This window comes from Canis aureus, chromosome 28, assembly GCF_053574225.1.
Source record: "Canis aureus isolate CA01 chromosome 28, VMU_Caureus_v.1.0, whole genome shotgun sequence".
Taxonomy (NCBI): Eukaryota; Metazoa; Chordata; class Mammalia; order Carnivora; family Canidae; genus Canis; species Canis aureus.
The window spans coordinates 19360380-19374071 of NC_135638.1; the positions used below are offsets into that span (position 1 = coordinate 19360380).

A 13692-nucleotide genomic window follows, 5' to 3' on the forward strand; every position below is an offset into this window, starting at 1 on the left:
TGAATCATTATATTGTACACCTAAAATAATGTAATGTCGATTATACCTCAATAAAAAAAATAATTCTAATACTTTGTCTTAAAAAAGTACTAAGAATATTACAATTTCCTTCCTCACATCTAATCCCCTGTATCTGAAACCATCCCAATTTCAGATTCAGTATCCACATGTACCCAGTGAAGCCTATGAACTACTGAAGAATCCAATTCCACCCTTCTCAAGGTAAGGTACCCTGTCAAGGTGAAGCACCCCTCTGAAGGTGAGGTCAGGCTGCGTAATCTCAACCATATGATCCTATCTTCTGGCCATAGCTATTTTAACCCAGTGTCAGCTAGTGAGATTGAGGGAAACACTAACTGAATCCTTCAGAGGTTTTCTTGCTCTTTCGAGAACTCTTTTGGAAACCATCTGTTCCTCTCTCCACTGTACAACCACCTTCACCTCAGATGTGGACAAGGAAGCAGATAACCCAGGGGTTGTCAGCAGCTCTCTTGTAATGTCAGCCTTGGAATGGAGATGACACAATAGAACATGGCAAAGGAGAAATACAGGTTTTTTGTGACATCGCTGAGCCGCTGAATCAGACCAACCCTGAAGCCTGACCTACTACTTACACAAGTCAATAAATCTTTATCTTTTAAGCCAGTTTGAGTTGGGTTTTGTGTTTCTTAGAACTGAATACACCCTGGTACAAAAAGGCAAGGGCATTCACTATAGGTAAGAGGATTAGTAAGAGCAAAGGTAGAGAGGAGTAGAACAGCCTAACACTTAGGGGAACTACAGGCGTTGCAGTATCTGAGCATAGAAAAGGAGGAAGGCATAGACAGAATGAGGCTGAAGATGTGGACAGGGTTCAGAATAGGAGACTAAATGTGTGCCATCCCAAAACACATTGATTTTATCCTACAGGTAGTGGGCTAAAATTAAACTTGAGGGGGCAAGGCAGTTGCTTCAGTTTTTATTTTAGACAGGTCACCAGTAGATTCAAAATGGCTTAGCCAGGAAAGAAATTATAAGAACCTAAACAAAGACAGAGGAAAGACACAAATTGGGATAACTAATCTAAGAATTCAGAAGGCTGAACCCACATAGTTAGGTCACCTAATGGATGTGAGGAGTAAAGGAAAGGGAGGAATCAGGGCTTATGTTCACCTTTCTAGCTTGAGTTTCCTGGCAGTTGGTGGCATCATTCACTGAAATGAGGAATACAAACTAATGAGTTCCATTTTTGACAGACTGAGTTTCAGATATGCAAGTGTCGTTTAACAGGTACAATAATGTCCTGCATGGCACTTTTAGGTTTTTAAAATCAATTGCCAACATTTTGTGATTACATTTTTTACATAAAAATCCAAATTTATGCCTTCTCTTGAAAAATCAGAAGATCTAAACATACTGGACCAGTTTTCCCACACAGTAGATTTAAATCATGCATGTGCCCTTCCACTCACTATAATAGTACACTTCCCCATTGTCTTACACCCAGCCTCTTCTATCTGGCTCCCATAGGGATCTGAATTTGCAATCCCTGATACTGATGCCATTAATGTCATGGGAATGAGTATAACCCTAAATCAAGTTCCCATCACTCTCATGTACCTCACATTGTAGGTACATTTCTAGTAGCATCTGAAGCCCTTCTAGCAACAAACTCTCTGGTTATCATACTCCATCACCTTCTTCTATAGTTGGGTTTGCTGCTACAACTCTGTCTCAAAGAGTGTCTGGTTCCAGGTCCCATGGCCCCTAAGCTCTAAGCTCCCATCTAGCATTTTCCCCTGCCTTTGTCCTTTTAGCTCTTCTTCCTTTCAATAACATAGGAGTAAACCTCTGTCAGCATAGAGAAGGAAGAGTCAGAAATGGATCAGCCTGGTCAGGACAAACTGAGCTAAACTGGAGGAAGCTAAAGGTTACAGCCTTCCAGGTTCACAGGCTAAAGTACCCAGGCTGCCACTTTAACTGAAATGGCAATGGAGGCAGTTATGTCACACTTCTACTTTTTCTTTGCTCCTAGTATCTACACCCCCATACACACTCACATGAATATGCTCACATGGTACCCTCTTGTGGCCAAAATTACCCATTCACCAAAATCTCCTCCCTTTCTCCAAAATAACCCCTTCCCTCCTCAATCATATTACCAAGTACTTCTTTTTCCTTTCTTTTCACTTTTTTGCACACTTAGCATCTCTAAACATCTATATGAGTAAACTTAACTCAGACAATAGTTGGACTTGATAGCTCAGTAATTTGAATTGAGAAGTGAGTAAAACTGAATGCTGCTAAAGATTCTGGCATTAGGAAAGAGAAATCCTAACCTACATGATTCACAGGAAGTTGTATACATTGGAGCATCTACAGTTAAGAGGTTATGAAGCTATTCTCAGTTACGCGCAACTCATGCCAAGAGGAAAACAGCTGTGTTCCCTGTTGCTGATATTCTGCTGATCCTGGGTTTACCTATGCATGGAAGCCTGGCATGTGTTCTTTGTCTGAAAGCATGCTGTTCTCATCAGCAGTCATGTCCATATCGGGCCTGCTCATGAAAACTAAGGAAACAGAAGCTCTTGACTTCCTTTGCCTTGAATTATTGCTTCCTCTCTTGGCTTTCAGAATTGTAAATTGAATCTTATACAGGAAAATGTGTCTTCTGCACACTGGCCAATAGCACCCTCTATTTTCCTCATTTACCAGTTATATCTCATAGATCTTATGTATTTTTAAAAGGGCATCGCAAACAGAATTATTGGTGGTGGTTATGTTTTAGTGATGGTGCAGGTGCTGTGATTTAGTTTAATTAGCAACAATTTTAAATGTTAAAATAGTAATAACGTCTAAATGCCACTATCCTCACATATTTCTGGTTTTTCATACAGCTTCATTCAGTGTGTCCATGTTAAGTATATTATTTTATGCTTTTTGTATTCTTGTCATTTAATATACAATATGCAAGGTTTAATATACAATATGCAAGGTGGTGGTTGTATATTGGGTGCTTGTGGGTAGGATGGTCATCATTCTCACCAAGTCTCAATTACACTTAATCATTTATCAGTGCAACATAAATATTTATTGGCTGCTAAACCTTATGGACGTTTACTTAAACGGCAATTTTTAAAAATACCTCAGATGTGTTTTTCCACACTAATTCAATTTTCCAAGGACACTGATTGGTGTCCCACAAATCTGACTCAATTCTGGCACTATCTACATAGAGATAGTACCAGTTCCACAGGTTACTATCTCAGTCCCACAAGGCTGCTCCACCTTCAGATGCCAATCAAAAATCCAAGTTATCTCCTATTCTTCTGACCCACTGTCTTTAAATCGGAAGTTCCACAACTCCCTCTTCAAGTTCAATTAATTTGCTAAAATAGCTCACAGAACTCAGGAAAATCCTTTACTTACCAGATTACTGGTTTACTACAAAGGATACAAATGAACAGCCAAATGAAGAGATATGTAGCAAGAGGTCCCAAATGCAGGAGCTTCTGTCCCTGTGGAGTTTGAGACCTGATATGTAGACGTATTTTGGTTTACCAACCTGGAAGCTCTTGGAACCCTGGCCTTTTGGGGTTTTATGGAGGCTTCATTACACAGGTGTGATTGGTTAAATTATTAGCCATTGGCAATTGATTTGACCTCAAAACCCTCTCCCTTCCCCAGAGGTCAGGGGGTGGTACTGAACCAATCACAAGTTTGGTTCCCCTGGCAACCATCCCCATCTTTAAGTGCTTTCCAAAGTCATTCATTATCATAATCTCTGGTGTGGTTGAAAGATTCTTATTAGGAAATCAAGAAACTTTACTGTTCTTATCATTTAGGAAATTCCAAGACTTTGAGGAGTTCTGTACCAGAAATAGGGACAGAGACCAAATATATATTTCTCATTACAAATCACAATATCATACCGTCCCTGTAGATCTAAAAAGAGCATATAACCTTTAACTCTTTACTTCCCAAACCTTATGGAAAGATCAAGTCTGAGAAATAGTGTTCACATAAAATTGCATGAATGCCCTAATTCCAGCATTATTTTATATTTTTCTCCTCCATCAAGCAAGTCCCTAAGCATGCTGCTTAACTTGGACTTTGACTGAAATCTACTATGTTGTGTTCTTAGGGATGTTGATAGAATTGGTCATACCAAACACATCTCAAAACAAGAAGTATAAATGGAAATATGTGAAAATTTGTGTAATCTCAAAAGTCATCAAAGAAATTTAAATAATGAGATGATTTTTTTTTAACGGATAAGAAACACATTACTAGGTAACCACAAGTGGTTTGGTCTAGGTGGAGGTCTAGGTCAAGCATGAGTCAGGATAATAGGACGTAGTCGAAGACCCAATCTAATCATTCATACTTTCAACAAATATTCATGCATACACACTATGTACCAGGCACTGGGATAGATGATGAAGACATATTGGTGAGTAAAAACAGATATGCTACCTGTGCTTGTAGACATTACAGTCTAGTGGGGAAAACATCCATCAAATAATCATACTAATTAATGTTTCGTTGCAATCTGGGTTGGATTTACTGCTACAGAGACCACTAGGTGTCCCCATATCCATTCTCTCCATCTATAGAAATGATCAGATTCAAAGCTAGGCATATGGCACCCAAAATAATGACTACTTTTCCTAGCTTCCCTGGCAGTAAGATGTGGCCATGTGACCAAGTTCTGATCAGTGAGGGGTGAGTAAAAGTAGTCAGTGCAATTCCTGAATCATGCCCTTAGAAGGAGTGGTTATGCCTTCCCTTTCCTCCCTCCCATTGCTCTAGTTGGGATTAGGATTAGGGTTGGTATTTGGATAATATTGTAGAAGTCCAGAGAAATTATAGTGTCAGTCTACTGTTGTGGGCCTTGTGCACATAGGGTACACATACAAGATTGTTCCCCTTCTACTGACTGAAATAGGAATATGGTGGTGAATTGTCTTAGAGCATACTGGTGAGGGTAACATCTTAGAGATGTCCACACAATAAGGCAGAAGGATTCAGGGCTCCCGACATCAGAGAGATTCCAGACAAGTCCTGGGCTGCTTAGGCCAACACTGTGTTGTAAGCAAAAGATAAATTTCTGTCTTACTAAAGTCACCAGGGTCTCTGTTTCAGCAGCAGATCTATGTTCTAAAAAGAAGAGCATTCTTTAGGAAGACATACTGAAGAGTCATGACACATATCTGCAAGAAGGTGGGCTTATCTGAGTAGTTGAAGCTAGAGTTTGGATTGATGGATGGGTGGATTTAACCAGGCTGGAGGTTGAGGTGGATGGATAGGAGTCCTGCAGGGAAGTTGTTTAAAGAACTGAAAAGAAGGGCTCTGTGGTTATTCAGCCTAGAGAAAGAATATGTAAAAATAATTGTGGGATCTGATGGCTGGATTTGAAGAGCTCAAAGACTTTATGAGAGATGTGGATCTTCATTCTGAGAACAGCAGGAAACTATTCAAATGTTTTACCCAGAGAAATAAGATGACCAGGTTTGTGTTTTAAATACATTGCTCTACTTTTGATTAAGGCTAGGGTTGGTATTTGGATAATATTGTAGAAGTCCAGAGAAATTTACAATGCCTCAGTCTACTGTTGCAGGCCTTGTGCACACAGGGTATACATAAAAGATTGTTCGCGGCAACATTGTTTATAGTAGGCAATATGAACAATTGCGTGTGACTGCAAAATGAATGAGTCTCACAAACATTGTGTTGACCAGAAAAAAGACAGAGGTAAAAGAACACCTCTATAGAAGGTGCTCCTCTTCTGCACTATAGATGCAGTATAATTCTATTCATATGGTTCAGAAACAATCAAAACTAGCCTGCATCAAATCTAAGGTGCCATTGATTGCAAAACACATCATTATCTTATATTTCTGTATTTATATTTTTTATAATAAAGAAAAATGCTGCAAATTAAACCGTAGCAAGCCATCATCATAAGCATATCTCAACTTTAGATATGCTAAAATATAGCCCGGGTGGCTCAGCGGTTTAGCGCTGCCTTCAGCCCAGGGCATGATCCTGGAGACCCGGGATCAAGTCCCACGTTGGGCTCCCTGCAAGGAGCCTGCTTCTCCCTCTGCCTCTCTCTCTCTGTGTGTGTCTCTCATGAATAAATAAATAAAATCTTTTTTAAAAAAAGATATGCTAAAATATGAAAAGGAGTATTTCTTGGATTTGGTAAAATGAGGCATATGGCTTAGAGATTCATACATAGCAGGTAAAATTTTAAAGCAAAAACACTGTTACAAAAATCAGGTAAGTGGTTACTTCTTGGAGAGAGGATGGTTGTGTAATCAAGAAAGGGCACACAGGAGTGGGGAGGTTTCTGGAGAACAGCAGGGTTTAATTTCTTAACTTAGAGAGTAAGTAGTTTATGATTATTCCCTAAACTGTGCTTGCAGGTTTTGTACACTTTTCTGCATGCCATACTGAGGATTGTGAGGGACTGGCTGATTCAGATGTGCTAAGGGAGGGTGTGAGGACAAAAGACCTGAGGCTGCAGAATGAAGGACAGATAAGGGAGAACAAGGCTGCAAGCATGAAGACCAGTCAAGAGGTATGTAAGCCTGACCAAGGTAGCAGCATGAGTATTGAAGAAAGGGACCAAAAGGGAGAAAGATGCTTGGAATTTAAAATAACATGGTCTTGGAACTGACTAGATATATTCGTTGATTGGATGATGGTTACATTGGCATAATCTTGATTATCCTTACCATCTTCATACCATCATCTGGGGAGAGCTTACTACTACATTTCAGGCACTGGCATTTTGCACACGCTGTGATCTTAATCTTCACAACCATCTGAAGTGTTAAATATTATTGTCAACAGTATTTGAAAGATGAAAACTGAGCTTAAGTCACACGGTTAGTGGCTGAGCCAGGATACAAAGCCAGACCTGACCAGCACTCCCACCATTTATTTACCAGTCCCCTATCACTGGACTCAAATAGCAGAGTAGCTTTTCACTTGTGTCGTGTGCACAAAGATTGTGTTACTGGGCACTATGTTTTACCCAACTTTCAAAGTGAAGCAAGCAACTTAATGCTCTGAGATCTTCTATCCTTCAGTCACTCTACCCTGAAGTCAAATGGTGTTTGAACTTTCTGATTCTGTGCTATTGATCCAGGAGGCTCATTAAGAAGGAAATGATGTGAGGAACTGGTTCTTCTATGAAATGAGAACCAAATATTTCCTGTAGAAAATCCATATAGAATGAGTGCGTCAGGAAATATGCTCATCTCCCCCAAAAAGACCTTAAGAGATAAATTCTAATAAAGGATAAACAAACAAAAACAAGTATATAAGAAGTAGAAGGGGGGGCACCTAGGTAGCTCAGTGGTTGAGCTTCTGTCTTTGGCTTAGGTCATGATCCTGGGGTCCTGGGATCGAGTCCTGAATCAGGCTCCTCACAGGAAGCCTGTTCCTCTCTCTGCCTCTCTTTCTGTGTCTCTCATGAATAAATAAAATCTTTAAAAAAAAAAATAGTAGGGGGATTGCTGGAAGAAAAGGCGAAGGATTGTGAAGACAAATTCATAATTTTCCCTTCACAATTTTGCAGAGCCTTCTTTAAGAAGAGCCTGACTTTCCTGGTAAAGCTTTGTCTTTATTATTGATCATATACTCCCCAAAAATACATTAGGCCAACTTTCTGTCTATTGTTAGTAAAGAAGTATTCTTTCTCATGTGCAGAAGCTCCTTTTTCTTCAGATTACACTGCCTTACCTACTTGGAAAATATTTCCCTCACAAATTGCAAACATTTTTGTAGACGTGCTACCAAGTTTAGTCATCCATAGTGTAACCACTAAGTGACCAGTTGTAGGATGCTTGTCAAACATTGGCTGGAAAGGTGACACCAATGTCATTGTGAACACTGACTTTCAAGTTCCTGGTTATATAGTTTTTCTGGACATCTTCCATTCACCCCTGTCTTCTCTACCCTCCTCTATGCCCTGGAAGGTTGAACGGTAGAAACTAGGACAGCTAACTCCTCACCTTCAGGTTTCACTGGGTTCAGCCTGCAAGGAGCCCAGCAGGAGATCTGAGAGATGTAGCAGAGGGCAAGCTGTGAGGTTACTTCCAGCTGGTCTAGTTGCATAAAGGAGGTTGGGGGTCTCAGTGTCTCTCAGATAGACCCTCTCTGTCTCCAGTTCCTGTACGTGGCCCCTTACCCTTAATCTGGAGCAATCTGGAGCCCACTGACACTAGCCCTGGGTATTGCACTATTTTGCATGGTTTCCCTACATTTGGTCCTCTGCAAACAGTTCTCTATTAAACTCACCTTAAATTATCCTACTTTCAATGTGTCATCTGTTTTCTGCTGAGACCCTGACCGACACAGTAATAATACCTTACAGCTAAAGGCTTTTACAGTTTCTCATTAATTTATTTGTACTTGGATAGCACTTTTTCAAGTTTTTTTTAAACAACAGACCTAGAAATGCAAGTGTCCATGTTTGATTCTTAGTCACTCTGCTGTAAGTAGAACTGAACGATCTCTTTGTTCTTGTCACAGGCATTTATAGCCTTTGTGTTTTTATTTCCATCTGTTGTTCCCTGAGAAGTCTTTATACTTATATAATGCCAAGACATGAAACTGCTCCCTCTCATTTGATCTTTGCTTGATTCGCTTTTTATCCTCTCACCTCTGGACTCAGAAGCCTGTGAAGGCCTCAAAGACAGGGAAGTGTTTTTCTATTTGTATCCTCTGCATCATTCACAGAGCCTGGCATAGAATGGAACTCAGGACAGACATTTTGAATGAATGGAGAATGATGTCACTTCTGGATCTCAGTTATTAGGGAACATAATCATCAGACAGCAGTCTCCTGAGAAAGCAAACATGAGAAAAGTAAACAACACTTGGTAATCAAGTCAGAGAGCTGTGTCTGCAGTGAGAGCAAAGCATATGGAAATCTTAGTTAGGAGCATGCAATCAGCAGCTGAGTAGTTCACCCACTTACACTGTCTTATAATTCTCTTCTTCAGAAAATCAGAGATGACCAATTCCTTTTCTCTGAGCAAATTATCCCATTTAAACATTCATGAATTAGCCACACCAACTTACTTCTAACAAAAAGAGTAATGGTTTCTGTCTCATACATTTCAGCTATCTTGTACTCAGGGAGTTGTCAAGTTGAAAGATTTCTTTTTACATTCCTAATAATCCACTATTCTCTAGGAACAAAAATTTACTTCAAGATGGAAAGTGAGGATTTGAATTCATCCCTAATTTTTAACTCACATTATACAACCTACCTCTAACTAGGTTGTTAGGGCATATAACACTCAAGGCCAAATTAGAAAATACTAGAATTCCGTGACAGAATAAATTATGTGTAGGTTTTCCTGTTTCGTCAAGCCATGGCCATTAGAGATGATCCAGTCCAAACCCTTCCCTTGGCAGATAAGGACAGTAAAGCCTGAGGTCAGATTGGTGATAGATCTAGGTCTGGGACCAATGTTCCCTGGCTTTCCACCAGAAAAACAACTACAAAAGGAGGGTTCTTGGCACCTAGACTAGTCCAGTGATAGAGTGATAGAGTCCAGTGCCTAGGTGGGCACTCTCCAGTCATCTTCTAAAGTCCACCCAACTGGCTGACAGAGACTGGCCAAACTCTGGAGAATGACAAGTAAAGCTGCCACAAAAGAAGCAGTTGTGATTAGTTAGTGACAGTCAAAGGCCACCAAGATAAAGAAGGGGCATGGAGGGCCAGGCCCTCATATTTATTCAAAAGCATTGGAAATCTCCATCTTTGAACAGTTTAGCATGAAAAGAAAATATAGAAAAGCAAGGTCAGGGGAGATAAATGTCATTTATGGCAAACCTGCCACATTCTGAGTTCTCTCATCTCACCTTTGCACCACTTTTGTGAGGTAAATAGCTTTACACCTAATTTACTTTGTATGCTGTGAATTTTTTTTTACTTTGTGAAAATATTACATTTAATTATTTTAAATAATGGGGCGCCAGGGTGGCTCAGTTGGTCACTAAGTTATTAAATTTTGGTTTGTGAAATAAGCAGCTATATGCATTTTTCTTAAATTTCTCCTGTCTTACAAAGGTAGCACACTGCATATATACTTTTGCAAACTCCTTTTATCACTTACTATGTTCTAGAAATCACTCCTACCAGTTCATAGAGATCATTCTACCTAGAACCTGATACTATGTATGTGATAAAATTTATTCAACCAGTCTTCTATGTTTGGCCATTAAGGTACTTTCCAATATTTTGCAATTATAAGTAATGCTGCAATGAATCACCTTGGGCTTTTATTTTTGTATTGTTAGAGGCGTATGTTCCTGGTGAATTTCTAGAAGTAGAGTGCTGGGGTTGATATTGCCAAATTCCCCTTTGTAGTCATGGTATCACTTGCTTTCCCAGCAGCAATGTTTCCTCACAGCCTTGCCAACAGGATATATCATCAAGCTTTCAAATCTTTGCCAATTTGAAAGAAGAGAAATGAAACTTCATTGTAGTTTTAATTTGAATTTTTCTTATGAGTGAGGCCGAACATCTTTTTATATGTTTAGAGGCTATTTTAAATTTATGAATTGATTCTCTTCATAAAAACTTGAAGCACTATGTATAAGTCCCTTTTAACCATCACTCACCATCTGGTTCCCTTTTCCCATACCCAAGAATAACTACTGTAATCAATTTGATGTATATCCTTCCAGTTTTTTTTTTTTAAGATTTTATTTATTTATTCATGAGAGACACAGAGAGAGAGAGAGGCAGAGACTCAGGCAGAGGGAGAAGCAGGCTCCATGCAGGGAGCCCGATGTGGGACTCCATCCCAGGTCTCCAGGATCATGCCCTGGGCGGAAGGCAGATGCTCAACCCCTGAGCCACCCGGGCGTCCCTATCCTTCTAGTTCTTAACTAATGTCTTGATATATGAATACATGTCCCTGTAGAACACATAGTATATGCTTTGGTATGTTTTGATTTTTTACTTTTATTTTTTTCCAGTATATCATATTATGTATATCTATGGCTTAACATTTATTTTTTGTCTTTTTTTTACAAAGAAGTAAAACACTTTAATGCCTCAATGTTTCCAGTAGTTTTTTATTGTTTTTTTTTTAAGATTTTTATTTATTTATGCGAGACAGAGACAGGCAGAGACATAGACAGAGGGAGAAGCAGGCTCCATGCAGGAAGCCTGATGTGGGAGTCAATCCCTGGATCCCAGGATCACGCCCTGAGCCAAAGGCAGATGCTGAACCACCGAGCCACCCAGGCGTCCTTGTTTCTAGCTTTTTAAATTACAGTATACTAAATAAATATTAGGGTTTTTTTAATTTTTAAAATTTTTATTCATGAGAGACATAGAGAGAGAGAGAGGCAGAGACACAGGCAGAGGGAGAAGCAGGCTCCATGCAGGGAGCCCTATGTGGGACTGGATCCCAGGACTCCAGGATCAGGCCCTGGGCCCAAGGTGGCGCCAAACCACTGAGCCATCAGGGCTGCCCTAAATATTAGTTTTAAAGCTTTTCCATTTCCCTATACACTTACAATCAACAGAGTTTTTAATGTTTTGATTAAAAACTTGTTATTGTGGCAAAACTCACAAAACATAAAATGTATCATTTTAACCATTTTTAAGAGTACAGTTAAGGGGCTTAGTGAGTTAAGCATCTGCCTTTGGCTGAGGTCATGATCCCAGGGTCCTGGGATCCAGCCCCACATGGGGCGTCCTGATCAGCAGGGAGCCTGCTTCTCCCTCTCCCTCTGCCACTCCTCCTGCTTGTGCTCTCTCTCTCTCTCTCTAATAAACAAAATATTTTTTAAAAAAGAGTACAGTTAAGTATATTCACACTGTTGTGAAATAGATCTCCAGAACTTTCATTTTATAAATCTGAAACTCTATGCATTAAGCAATTCCCCTTTCCTCCCACCAAGCTCCTAGTAACCACTGTTCTACTTTCTGTTTCTTGACTACTTTAGATACCTTCTACAGCAGAATCATATAATATTTGTCCTTTTGTGTACCTTATTTCACATAGCTTGTCCTCAAGTTTCATCAGTGTAGTATTTGGCAGAATTTCTTTCATTTTTGAGGCTGAATAATCGCCACTGTATGTATACATCACATTTTGTTTATCCATTCGTCTGTTGATGGACATTTCGTTGCTTCCACCTCTTGACTATTCTGAATAATGCTGCTATAAATATGGTATGCAAATGTCTCTTTGAAGCCTTGCTTTCAATTCTTTTGGATAGATACCCAGTAGTAGGATTACTGGATTATATGGTAGTTTTATTTTTTAATTTTTTTAAAGGAAGTTCCTGTTTTCCATAGCAGTTGTATCATTTTACAATCCCAACAATAGTGCACAAGGATTCCAGTTTCTCCTCATCCACAAATAACACTTGTTATTTTTTTGATAGTAGGCATCCTAATGAGTATGAGATGATATTTCATGATGGTTTTTATTTGCATTTCCCTAAAGATTAGTGATGTTGAGAATCTTTTCAAGTGCTTATTGGCTATTCACATATCATCATTGGAGAAATGTCTATTCAAATCCTTTGCTCATTTTTAAATTGGATTATTGGTTGTTTTTGTCATTGAGATGTAGTAGTTCTTTATATATTCTGGATATTAACCTATTATCTGATGAGTGATTTACAAATAGTTCTTACCATTTCTTAGGTTGCTTTTTCACTCTGTGCATTATATCCTTTGATGGAAAAAAGTTTTTAAGTTTGATATAGTTTCATTTGTCTATTTTTGCTTTTGTTGCCTGGGTTTTTGGGATCATTCCAAATAAATCATTGCCAAATCCAATGTCATGAAGCTTTTCCTATATGTTTTCTTCTAGGAGCTTTATAGTTTAGGTCTTACATTTAAGTCTTTAATATATTTTTGAATTAATTTTTGTATATGGTGTAAAGTAAGTGTCTTATTTAATTCTTTTGCATGTGGATATCCAGTTTTCCCAGCACTATTTGTTGAAAATACTGTCCTTTCCCCATTGAGTGATCTCATCACCCTTGTTGCAGATTATTTGACCATATACACAAAGATTTATTCCTTAGGCTATTTCATTCCACTGGTTTATTTGTTTGTCTTTTTCCCAATACCACGCTGCTTTGATTACTGTAGCTTTGTAATATGTTTTGAAACCAGGAACTGTGAGTTCTCTAACTTTGTTCTTTCTCAAAATTGTTTTAGCAATCCAAGGTCCCTTGAGATGCCATTTAATATTAGGATGAATTTCGTAGTGTAACTTTTTAACTCAGTAATATTGCTTTATTTATCCATATTAGTACAAATACATCTACATCTACCTCATTCTTTTAAACTGCTGAATAATGTGTATTAACAGTACTACAATTTCCCTTGAACATTATCCAAAATGATTATCTCTTACGTTGTTCCCAATTTTCACTGATCTTGATTGGGATTGCTTAAATGTTCCTCTAAATGATTAATAATGAAAGCAGTCTTTTTATTTTATTTTATTTTACTTTTTTATTTTATTTTATAAGATTTTATAAGATTTTATAAGATTTTATTTATTTATTCATGAGAGACACAGAGAGAGAGAGGCAGAGACACACAGGCAGAGGACGAAGCAGGCTCCATGCAGGGATCCAGATGTGGGACTCCATCCCAGATGTCTAGGATCACTCCCTGGGCTGAAGGTGGCGCTAAACCACTGAGCC

At 38.8% G+C, this 13692-nt stretch overlaps 1 long non-coding RNA gene across 3 annotated transcripts in view; it reads left to right on the plus strand.

Moving 5' to 3' along the window:
* Positions 1 to 13692, plus strand: part of LOC144300489 (uncharacterized) — a 66105-nt gene that overhangs the window by 21971 nt on the left and 30442 nt on the right. For all 3 annotated transcript variants that reach the window (XR_013367160.1, XR_013367159.1, XR_013367161.1), the window contains exons 2-3: positions 155 to 222; positions 6411 to 6565. This is a non-coding gene — a long non-coding RNA (uncharacterized LOC144300489). The remainder of the gene's footprint in view (positions 1 to 154; positions 223 to 6410; positions 6566 to 13692) is intronic.